We start from the raw sequence: 10,776 nt of genomic DNA, 5'->3' as shown, positions 1-10,776 counted from the left end.
TAAGAAGTAAGTAAGAAGTAAGTAAGAAGTAAGTAAGAAGAAGAAGACGACGACGACGACGACGACGACGATGAAAAGGAATCACTCGGGGCACTCAATGCTTCTCGATGAACAGCGTGATGGATAGCAATCCAGCTTGCATGGTTGACTGACGTCATCGTATCTGACGTCATCGTATCTGATATCCATAAACGTTTCCAGTATAAGTAGCCTTTCCTGTTGGGATGGCGACCAACGTGATGCTTAGCTATCTTTATAGAACCACACGTTCTTTCATGTGTCTTCCACACCGCTCAGTCGATGTATGTGCCCGGGGGGTGGGGGTGCTTGGATTATATTTAGACTGAGGTGTGAGGCCGAAGCCTTGTAACCCTTACCCATATCTGATTTGTCCTTGTGCTGTGAATAGGTACCCATGTCTATGGATTTTTTGTGTGAAAATTGGACCCATGTCTAAGCATTTCGATCATTTCGCCCTCTCGTGACATTTCGTAAAACTTAAAAGACATCGGTCGATTCTTTTTAATTTTTCAGAAAAAAATCCCTATATGAAAGCAAAAAAATGTGTGTATGTGCGCTCTTAACTATGTGTGCAGCGTATGTGTGCAGTATATGTGTGCAGCGTATGTGTGCAGCGTATGTGTGCAGCGTATGTGTGCAGCGTATGTGTGCAGCGTATGTGTGCAGTGTATATGTGTGCAGTGTATGTCATCTCGGTATTTATACGATGTGCCGTGGTCTGTGCTCACACATGTACACGCCGTAAATAAAGTCATCGTAGCAAAACACGCGCTGTAAATAAAATGCCTTCGCTACAATTCTTTGACGAATGAACTTTAAATCATAGATTACAACTAACCTCGTGATGGAATTACGATCCGGCTTGACCATTATTGTTACACACAGTGTGTGGATAATGACCATCTAACCCAGTCAGGCCAGGTCACCTGAGCCTGCACTACACGTGAACGATAACTAAAATGCTGTATTACCCGGACAAGCCGTTCAAGGGGCCCGTCGTCAGAAACAAAACTAACATTAAACTTAACAAGAAACCATTTGAATGTCTTAACATTAGTCTTGACATTAACTTTTTCTCATAGACTGTTGACAGAATCGAGATGAAGTTACGAGTTTCCTATACGCAGCGTATCTCTAGAGGTCCGGTCTACGAGAAAGAGTTAATATTAAGACTAATGTTAAGACTAATTTTGACGTTAATGATAACGTTTCATGTTAATCCTATTTGACAACCATCCTCAGAATTGCCGAAAAGATGTCGTGAAGGCAGCAATGTCGCTAATACTGACCCAAACCGAGAAGAATGCGTTTATTAACGTTAATAAGTTTATACGTGCACATGTAATTACATGTTCACGGCAGGGTCGAGCCGTTTACGAGTTTACTGCGCGTTAACAGGCGTTTCCTGGCGGCATCTGATGCCCACAATTAGGCTTGAGGTTATTTACGTGAGTCATTGAGTCTCGTAATCATTTCGCTAAAGATATTCCCATTAAAAATTGATCATGTTTTATATATAATCTTGGTCGGAAAAAACCGAAGGCACTATTACGCCTATGAATCATACCTGCGCCTATGGCTATGCCTACGCTTATGACTATGCCTATGCTTGTGGCTATATGACTGCCCCTATTGTTATGCCTACGCCTATGGCTATGCGTATGCCTACGCTTATGATTATGCCTACGATTGTGTCTATGACTGCGCTTATTGATATGCCTACGCCTATGGCTATGCCTACGCTTATGACTATGCCTACGCTTGTGGCTATGCCTGCGCCTATGGCTGTGCCTACGCTTATAATAGCTATGGCTACGCCAATAAATCCTGCTTACGCCTATGGTTATGCCTATACCCATGAACCATGCATACTTCTATTGCTATGCATTTGCCTAGAAACCATGACTACGCCTACAGCTATATGCCATGGCCACGCTCTGTGAAGAACATTACTATACATTACGATACACATTCTTAACATGTTTCTTACTTAACGTTACCCGTTTCTCTATATGCAGATGGAATTGAGAAGGAGTCAGAGGTGGGCAAGGATAGCGACCGAGGTCGGACTGTCTCAAACTGAATGCACCCGATCGATACCGGTATGCAGCAGTAGCAGCGACCAGTCGACGCGCGCTCCACCTAGCGGGGGAAATCACGAGTGAAGGCCACCACGTCGTCGACCGGACGAGAATGATAGCGACTAGTGTGCCGTGGATTCGCCATCGATTCAGCTCCGATGTTCGAATGATCACGAGCAAGGGTTAAAGGTTAGCGCATTGACCTGCGCCTCCGGAGGTACGTTCGATCGAGACAGCGCTACGATGCTGCCCCCTATCGTCGCTGCGCGGAAGTAGCGTAGCTACTAGGTACTAGCGTACGGAACTTGAGATGCGAGAGTGATGTGCGAGAGTCGTCAAACTTTTACGATGGAGCGTTATTGACACAACGACGCTTGTTTGGTCTCTTCCCCGTTCTGCGCTGCACGTCAAGTAATCACTGATTGATTGATTGATTCGTTGATTGATTGATTGGTTGGTTGATTGATTGATTGATTGATTGATGATTAATTGATTGATCGATTGATTGGTCAGACAGGAGAGGACGTGCGCGGCACCGAATTGATTTCCATTCTAAAGTGAAAGATCGCGGTTGAGAAAGACAATGGGAGGTAAGAACGTATCCCCCACCCATCCCTCTCGAACATAGTTAGTAGAGGAAGACACCCTCTAATAACTATGTCCCGACAAACCATCCGTCATTGTTCGAGTTGTTCGGATTCGCACCTGGGGCGCAGACATGCAGAGCTCGATTTTTGACACGAGCACGAATTTATGCGTGCGTTATGGCGTAAGCATTGGCGGAATAAGGTGGGTGGGCAGTGGAAGTATAGTGAGCGTACGATATTCGTGTTGGAGGGTCGGCACTGTGTGTCGGAAAGGCGCAGAGGCCAATACGCCGGGACAATTTTGCCTGTACTTGGTACAAACCTTTGTGATTCATCGCCCACTGAGAACACAAAAAAAACATTTGTAGTGTTTGCTATAACATTTGCTCATAATTTTTTTCGTCTTTTTACAGCTATACGAGAACGTAATGTGTATACGTGTATATGTGCGTGTTTACAAGTCGATAGTATTTAACGCGTTCGTTAATTAACAAACTGCAGTTTCTCTTCACATCTTATATACATGAATAATTGCCTCGATACGTACGCGATTACCGTGCCGCCATTCCATGTAAAAATATTCATCGCTAGTCGACGTCGGTCTACGAAATACTTACCTACACTGACCGCATATAGCGGTTAGTCCTGTGGTTCTTAACCTTTTTTGAGTCATGGACCCCTTAGAGAATCTGGTGAAAGCTACGGACCCCGCCCCAGAATAATGCGCATAAGCACATAAACACAAACTGGTTCACGGACCCCCTGATCGAAGCCCATCCACGGACCCCAAAGGAGTCCATGGACCACAGGTTAGTCGAAACCACGGCGCTACTCTACTGCGTAGACTACTTACTTACTGCTAACACTGGTTTCTCTCCAGCTAATCACGAAACCCTCCGCGGATTTGACGAGTTCAGGAGCAACGACTGTGTTATTAATGCCTATACTACGAAGACTCGATATTATATTTAAGACGTGTAAATATTATACAACTTTTTTGCTCATTACATATTGTATCATACCTCCGCGCCTATATATGAATTTATCTTGTACATTATTCTTGTCGTGAGAGTCTGATACGCGGACGGTTGGGGGTGTGTTTGCAAGCATCTAGAGATGCGGATTTGTGCAGCACTACTCTCACTCTCCCCCCTCCTCCCGTGTGAATTGAGTGTGCCAATAGCCTGGTCAAACGGTGCACTGGCTCTGGTGTAATGTCTCCAGCAGTATTGGGATTGAACATGGGCAGGTGCGTGCCCCGTAGCGGAAAAAGAACAATAGTAAAACGAAAGAAACATAGGTGCAATCGTCACGCAGAAACAGCAGTTTAGAATGGAACACCCCGTTTGCAATATTGATATCGTTATATGTACCTTACAGTCGAGCACCATCCTGCATGTGCTCGCAACTGCGAAACCACGATTTTCTGCTTCCAGTCAAACTGATAAATTGATCACACACTCACCTATGTACACTCGTAGTCAGCATCATGCGCATATACCTGACCCGTGACCCCTTCTCGGCACCAGCTAATCAATAATACACAGCTACAATAAGAGCGCTAACATTTATTCTTCGTTCATTTTGTTTTCCGAAAACAATTAGCGAATTTCCTTGGCGTACGTAGCATAAAAAACGCCGTATATCGAAAGTGTATAACGTAATCGCGGTGGCAATGCCGTTCTTTTTTTCGGTTTGGGAGAAATCGCACCAGTGCGAGAGTTGCGCGCGATGGCGTGGGCTCACATGCAGTCATCAGTGGTTCAGGAGGGGGAGAGGGAGGAGGAGGAGGGGGGGAGGGGTTGTGTGCTGCTAGAGTTGGTGCCGAGAAGGATGGTGAGGACTAGCGTGAGTTTGTGCTTGCCTATGTGCGGAAGCTGCAACCATGGCAAGATACTTACTCGGCCTGTATGCAGCTGCCACCCGGAAAGTGCGACAGATAGTATCGCCTTCAGTCGCTGTTCGCGTACGTGTTCAGTTACACGCAAGCACGCAAGCACGCATGCACACGCGCGCGCGCCTACAGACACGCACGTAGGCATGCACACACACTCGCCTACAGACACGCACACGCGCACGCAAGCAAGCAAGCAGGCAGAGAGGCAGTAATGCACACACACACACACACACACGCATGCAGGCACGCACACGCGCAGTCAGGTACTCAGGCACCCTCGTAGACATACACGCACGCACCTACTCCCGCACGCACGCACGCACGCACTCACTCACTCACATGCACGTCTACATTTACCGACGAATTGAACACGATACTATCCGCACATTTCGGGCACGCCCCCCGAGGAGCGTTCGCGACCCCTGCGCTGCGGCCCTCATCCCACTGATGTGTGTGTGCACCCACGCCTGTCGTCCCCTTCGTGCGCACGTCCCTCGAACTGGTTGCGAGATTCTCCCTCTCAATTCTTCTTTCTCACACTTACGCTTAGCGGCTTTCTTCTCGTTTGTTCCCCGCGCACTTCATCACGCCATCCTCATCCTCCTCCTCCTCTATATGTGAGGGTGCGGCGCGGTGTCCCGCAGCTTCCTCGGGGTGTGCAGTGAACTGCATTTCCACGCGGCCACAACTGAGACCGCTTTCAGTTGTCAATAGCGTCAACGAACTTAATTCTGTGGAAGGTACTCGATTAGAAAATGTGATGACGTCGACACTTTTTTCGCTGGACGCATTTCGATTTTTTATTCTAGCAGTATATATGTGTGTGAAAATATTGCTTCTATTCTGCGGTTATTTTTTATTTTCCTTCGTCTCCTCCGGGTTACGGTTATTATTAAAAAATGAGCGATAAAATCCGCATCCACAACCGCGTGTGTATAGTTGTTTATCCGAGGACTACGTATAAAATATTACCACGTAGTATATAGCGTATAGTTACCACCAAGAATATATAATAGGAGATAAAGTTGATATAGCGGCGGCTGCACTAGGTTGTAACTAAGGGACGCTGTGGGACAAAAGAACACTAATCCCATAATAAACTTTGGCTGAACACATGCGACCATTTGTGAAAACTGTGAAACCGTGTCGTATTCAAAGAACTTTTTTGAAGAACACATACGATTTTCAGGTAAATTGGTGGTGTCATATGATTAAGGGAGAATCGTAGACGAAAACAAGGTAAAGTTTGAATATATTTATTCACATATTGGTAGAATATTTACAAGTTGAAAACTATGCAAAACGCTGTTAAAACTGTGTCATATACTCTTCTCCTATTATGTACTCTAGTTACCACGTAACTCTAACCACGCTCTTCCTTCGCCCGTGTCGTAACCATTATAAAACAACTGTAAGCACAATAGTATATGCTATGCAACCTATAGGATTTAGTATTCTGCAGAGCAATGCTTGCAGCATAGTTACCGGGCTGTGAATTTTTTCAAATGTAAATATTGTGATAGCTAAGAGCGATATCAGGGTTCTTCGATAGCATTTCGATTTGCAACTGCATGCACCTCACCTCCCCCATGCAAACACTGGGTGGAATCAAGAGCGTATAAAGAAGGGGAGAGTAGAAGAAAGAGGAGAGGAGGGGAAGGGGAGAGGAAGGGGAGAGAAAAAAGTACCTTTTTAATACGCTCTTGGTAGAATATATCGCGCCGCATAGTTACTCCCTACTAACTGTACTCCCTACTACTGTACTCCCTACTACTGTACTCCCGTAGTACTACTGTACTACCCCTACTACTGTACTCCCTACTACTGTACTCCCTACCCTGTACTCCCTACTACTGTTACTCCCTACTAACTCCCTACTAACTCCCATACCATGTAGATATTTCCTCTCATCCCATACGATATACCGTATAGATATCATCTACTATCCCATACCATATACCGTACAAATATATCCTCCCATCCCAAACCATATATAACATAGATATCTCGTCCCATACCGTATACCGTATGCCATATATTGATATTGCATCCAATCCACTGCTCGGTATAGCCGGACTCCGTGGTAATGTTATTGTAATTGTTGTGATCAGGGAATAGGTCGGCACGTCAGAGCGCGACGACACGCCAGGGGGCGTGATTACGCGGCCTACAAATGACCGCTAATGACCGCTAATGACCGCTAATGACCCACTTTAATTATGCATCAGCGCGAAAAAATCATTTAGCTAACGGGTGTGGGGGTGGAGGACTGGGTGCTGCTGCTGTTGCTACTGTTGCCGCTGTAGCTGCCGCTGCTGCTGCCGCTGCTGCTGCTGATGATGATGATGATGGTGGTGGTGGCGGTGGTGCTGCTGCTGCTGCTCCCGCCGCTGCTGCTGCTGCTGCTGCTCTGCTGCAGCCGATGATGATGATGGTGGTAATAATGACTACCGTGAACTCTGTAGCTTTACGAGCTGCTCCCGCGCGCAGTGTTCGCCTAATGTAATTGCTCGCAGCGTGCGGACACTCCGACACGGGGATTCAGTGTGTGCGTACACTCGGGCATGCATGCACGCACACGCGTTCGCTTCTTTGCAGTAAAGTTTTAGTGGCAGTCCGAGTGGTCGCGTAATGCGTGCCGATTCCCCGACGACGACATTATCGCCTGCTATATGTATTCATAAAATGTGCATGGTGGGAATATACGCGCGGCGGGTGCTGCTGCTATACGTTTCACACGCGACTAATCACTAAGCAGGGTGCAGTCCTGGGTCGTGGTACTGTTATGTAACGTGTAGCAGCTTCAGAACTTCGGACTGCAATCCCCCCGCAGGCAGTTAATTGTAATTTAACTTACTCTTTGACATTATCATATAATATTATATCATAAATAAAAAGCAATTTCCTACTACATTCTATCTATAATTATAATGTATTTAAAGTCTGTGTGCTAAAGTTAAATGGAATTGAACACTAAAGATTTAATTATTAACTTATGTATAGATAGAGATTTCACACTATATGTTTGAATGGCTTATATACATTTACAGATGCTGACCACAATTATCAAAGAAAAGGCCAACCCACGGCAGAATCCGGATTAGAAGAAGAACTAGAAGAAGAGGAATTAGAAGAAGAGGAAGAGGGAAGAAGAGGAGAAGGCTGCTCAATTAATTTCGCTAGCGAAGATCAACTCAGAATAAGAAGATTAAAAAGAGAGGTTTGCCATATAATATATTACTGTCTGTAAGCCTTGTCTACACGACGAAATTTAACTCGAGTTAAGCATTAACTCGAGTTAGCGATTATGTATCGTCTATGTCGTGATATGATTACGTAGCTGTTATGTCGCGACAGCTGCAACGACACGAAGCATTTCAACGGCCACCTAACAGAGCAAATTAACACACAACAGCTGACACAACAACACATCACACACACACACCAACAACACACACACACACACACAACACACACACACACACACACACACACACACAAACACACACACACTACACACACCACTAGTCCACACACACACACACACACCCACACAAACACACACACACACCACACTCACACATACACAACACACACATACACCACACAACACACACACACACACACAACATACATACATACTACATGACATACATACATACATCACATAACATTTTTTTCTAAGAGGTTTGTTGCCGGTTAGCTCCAAGAAACGGTCTTGTTAATCACTTTGTATTACAAGACCTTTGTATAGACAATCAGTTGCACAGCCTCGTGGGGCTAGTTGCCGGTCAGATTGTGTGAGGCTTTACGAATACTATCGCTTAGACATCGTCATTTGTAATTGTTATGCAAACGCTATATATATAGTACTAGAGTTATAGGGGTGACAGATAAAGTAATAACAACTCTGTGACACTGGCAGCTATAACCCGAATAGAGCCCCAACCCTATAGCCATAGCACAAGTACTGGCAGTAGCACAGTAGAATCCTGGCTTAATTTTTTTTAGAATGTTTGACATTTTCTAACTCTTGTGAGCACATATAAATACAAAGCAGAGAGTGAATTTCTTCCATAGTAATTTTATTTCAATTTTACATGTTGTAGCCATTCATCACTGGTCACATCTGGCGTATACAAAGCTATTATACAACAAAAAGAAAAAATATAATACGGCAGCAAATAGGTACTGTGCACGTAAAGTTATGCTTATAGCATATTTTTTTACTAATAATAATCTGTGCATAAACATCAAAAATATACAGTTGTCTGCTCATACACTGCGTGCGTGGGGTAAACTTGTCTGTTGTAGACGAATATTTGAATGGCATTTACAGGAAATTATCACGTACTAATTGTAGCGTTTTATGTCTCTTGGCGACGCCCGATGGCGCCACCAGTCGAAACGTAGTGACTACAGTTATAAGGTGTTGCTATAACAGTAAACGCCGCCATGAGGTCTGCAGGCCTGAATAAGCATCGAACAGATATTAATTAAAAAATACTCACACTGTTACTGCACTTAACAAAACATACACTTTATTCATGTTAAATAACTACAGATTCATGCTCTATGCTCGCCGTCGAAACTTTTGCCAGCTCTATGATGCGAATCTTCTGCAAAGTTGTCTGACACATTTCATACACAAAAACCACGCAAACCGTCGCTCTGAGCTACGCTCATCCTGACGAATCTCCACGAATACAAAACAAAAAATAATTTTTTAACTTCTAATTGCTTTCTCACACGTCGCACGAGGCATCCCAACTTGGCGTTGCCATAATGCCTCAATTATTGGCAACTCTAAGTGCCGAATGTTCCGGCGAAAAAAATAATGCCAAAAAAAGGACCTTTCTAGAGACGAAGTAAAGTGCAACGGTGAACATCGCGGACGCTTACTGTTATAACGCCTCCTAAGTTGCAGTTATCAGTTAGAAGTTATCAGTTAGCAGGTATTTATACTCAACCCAATCATACTTGTTAGGTGTCAGAACTATTAGATAAGTGCTGACACCCTACCGTTCTTGTACTTAGAGTAATTTTGTATTTCTAAACGTTAAAGATTATATTTTGTTCGTATAATATTATTGTAATGTAATTTGTATTCTGTGACAATCGTTTGCGTTTACTGTTGGTGTCTAGAATAAAGGCATTAAAAATGAATAATGATGTGTGTATTGAGTGATATTATAGGTTTTGTAAAAACCTCACTGTGGTAACCTTAAATAAGAACACTCACCTACTACGTCCGGATGCGGAAAAGATCGTATCGTCGGCACCCGGACTCCGCCGGCCATCAGAGCGCCTCATACACTACACGCATCGAACAAACACTAAACTGACGGCCCGTAATCGACAACAAGGGAATTGGCCCGTCCGTCGTTCGTGCCGACGCTAATTGCGCGGTGCGTACACGTGAAGAGCGAGTGCTCGGCGGGGTCAATAGGGTGGTAGATTTACATATTCCGATTGTGTTTTGTTAAATGCGTCTCGCTCTCTCTCTCTCTCTCTCTCTCTCTCTCGTCTCTCATCTCTCTCGCTCCCTCTCTCTGGCTCGTTCTCTCTCTCGTCTCTCTCTCCCTCTCGAGTCTCCTCTCTCTCTGCTCTCTCGTCTCTCTCTCTCTCTCTCTCATCGGGACTCTCTCTCTCTCCTCTCTCTCTCTCTCTCTCTCTCTCTCTCTCTCGTCCTCTCTTCTCTTCTCTCTCTCCTCTCTATCTCTCTGCTCTCTCTATCTCTCTCTCTCTCTCTCTCCCCTGCTTTTTCGGCACTGCGTCTCCTTTCTTACTCTTTCTCCCCTCTCGCTCTGCCTCGTCTCTCTTTCCTTTCTCTCTCCTCCTCTCTCTCATCTCGACTGCGGCCCGCCCTCTCTCTTTATTTCTCTCTCTCCCTCTCTCTCTCTCTCTCTCTCGTGCCCTCTTTCTCCTCTCTCTCAGCTCTCTCTCTCATCTTCTCTCGCCTCGTCTCGCTCGTCATCTGCTCCTATCTTCGTCTCTCCTCCTCTCTCTCTCCTCTCACTCTCCCCGTCTCTCCTCTTCTAAACGCATGCAGTGGGCAACAGCTGACATTGATAGCGACCTATCGAACGAGCGCGGCAGTATCAGAGTGTGCAGTTTGCGGGGACGAAGGGGAAGCGCGTGTTCCAGGACGTTGCATTCGTACGTATAAAATGCCCAGATGTCGATGACA

Source organism: Priapulus caudatus, unplaced genomic scaffold, assembly GCF_000485595.1.
Source record: "Priapulus caudatus unplaced genomic scaffold, Priapulus_caudatus-5.0.1 Scaffold617, whole genome shotgun sequence".
Taxonomy (NCBI): Eukaryota; Metazoa; Priapulida; class Priapulimorpha; order Priapulimorphida; family Priapulidae; genus Priapulus; species Priapulus caudatus.
The sequence above is the reverse complement of the archived record's forward strand: the minus strand, read 5'-3'. Positions refer to the sequence as shown.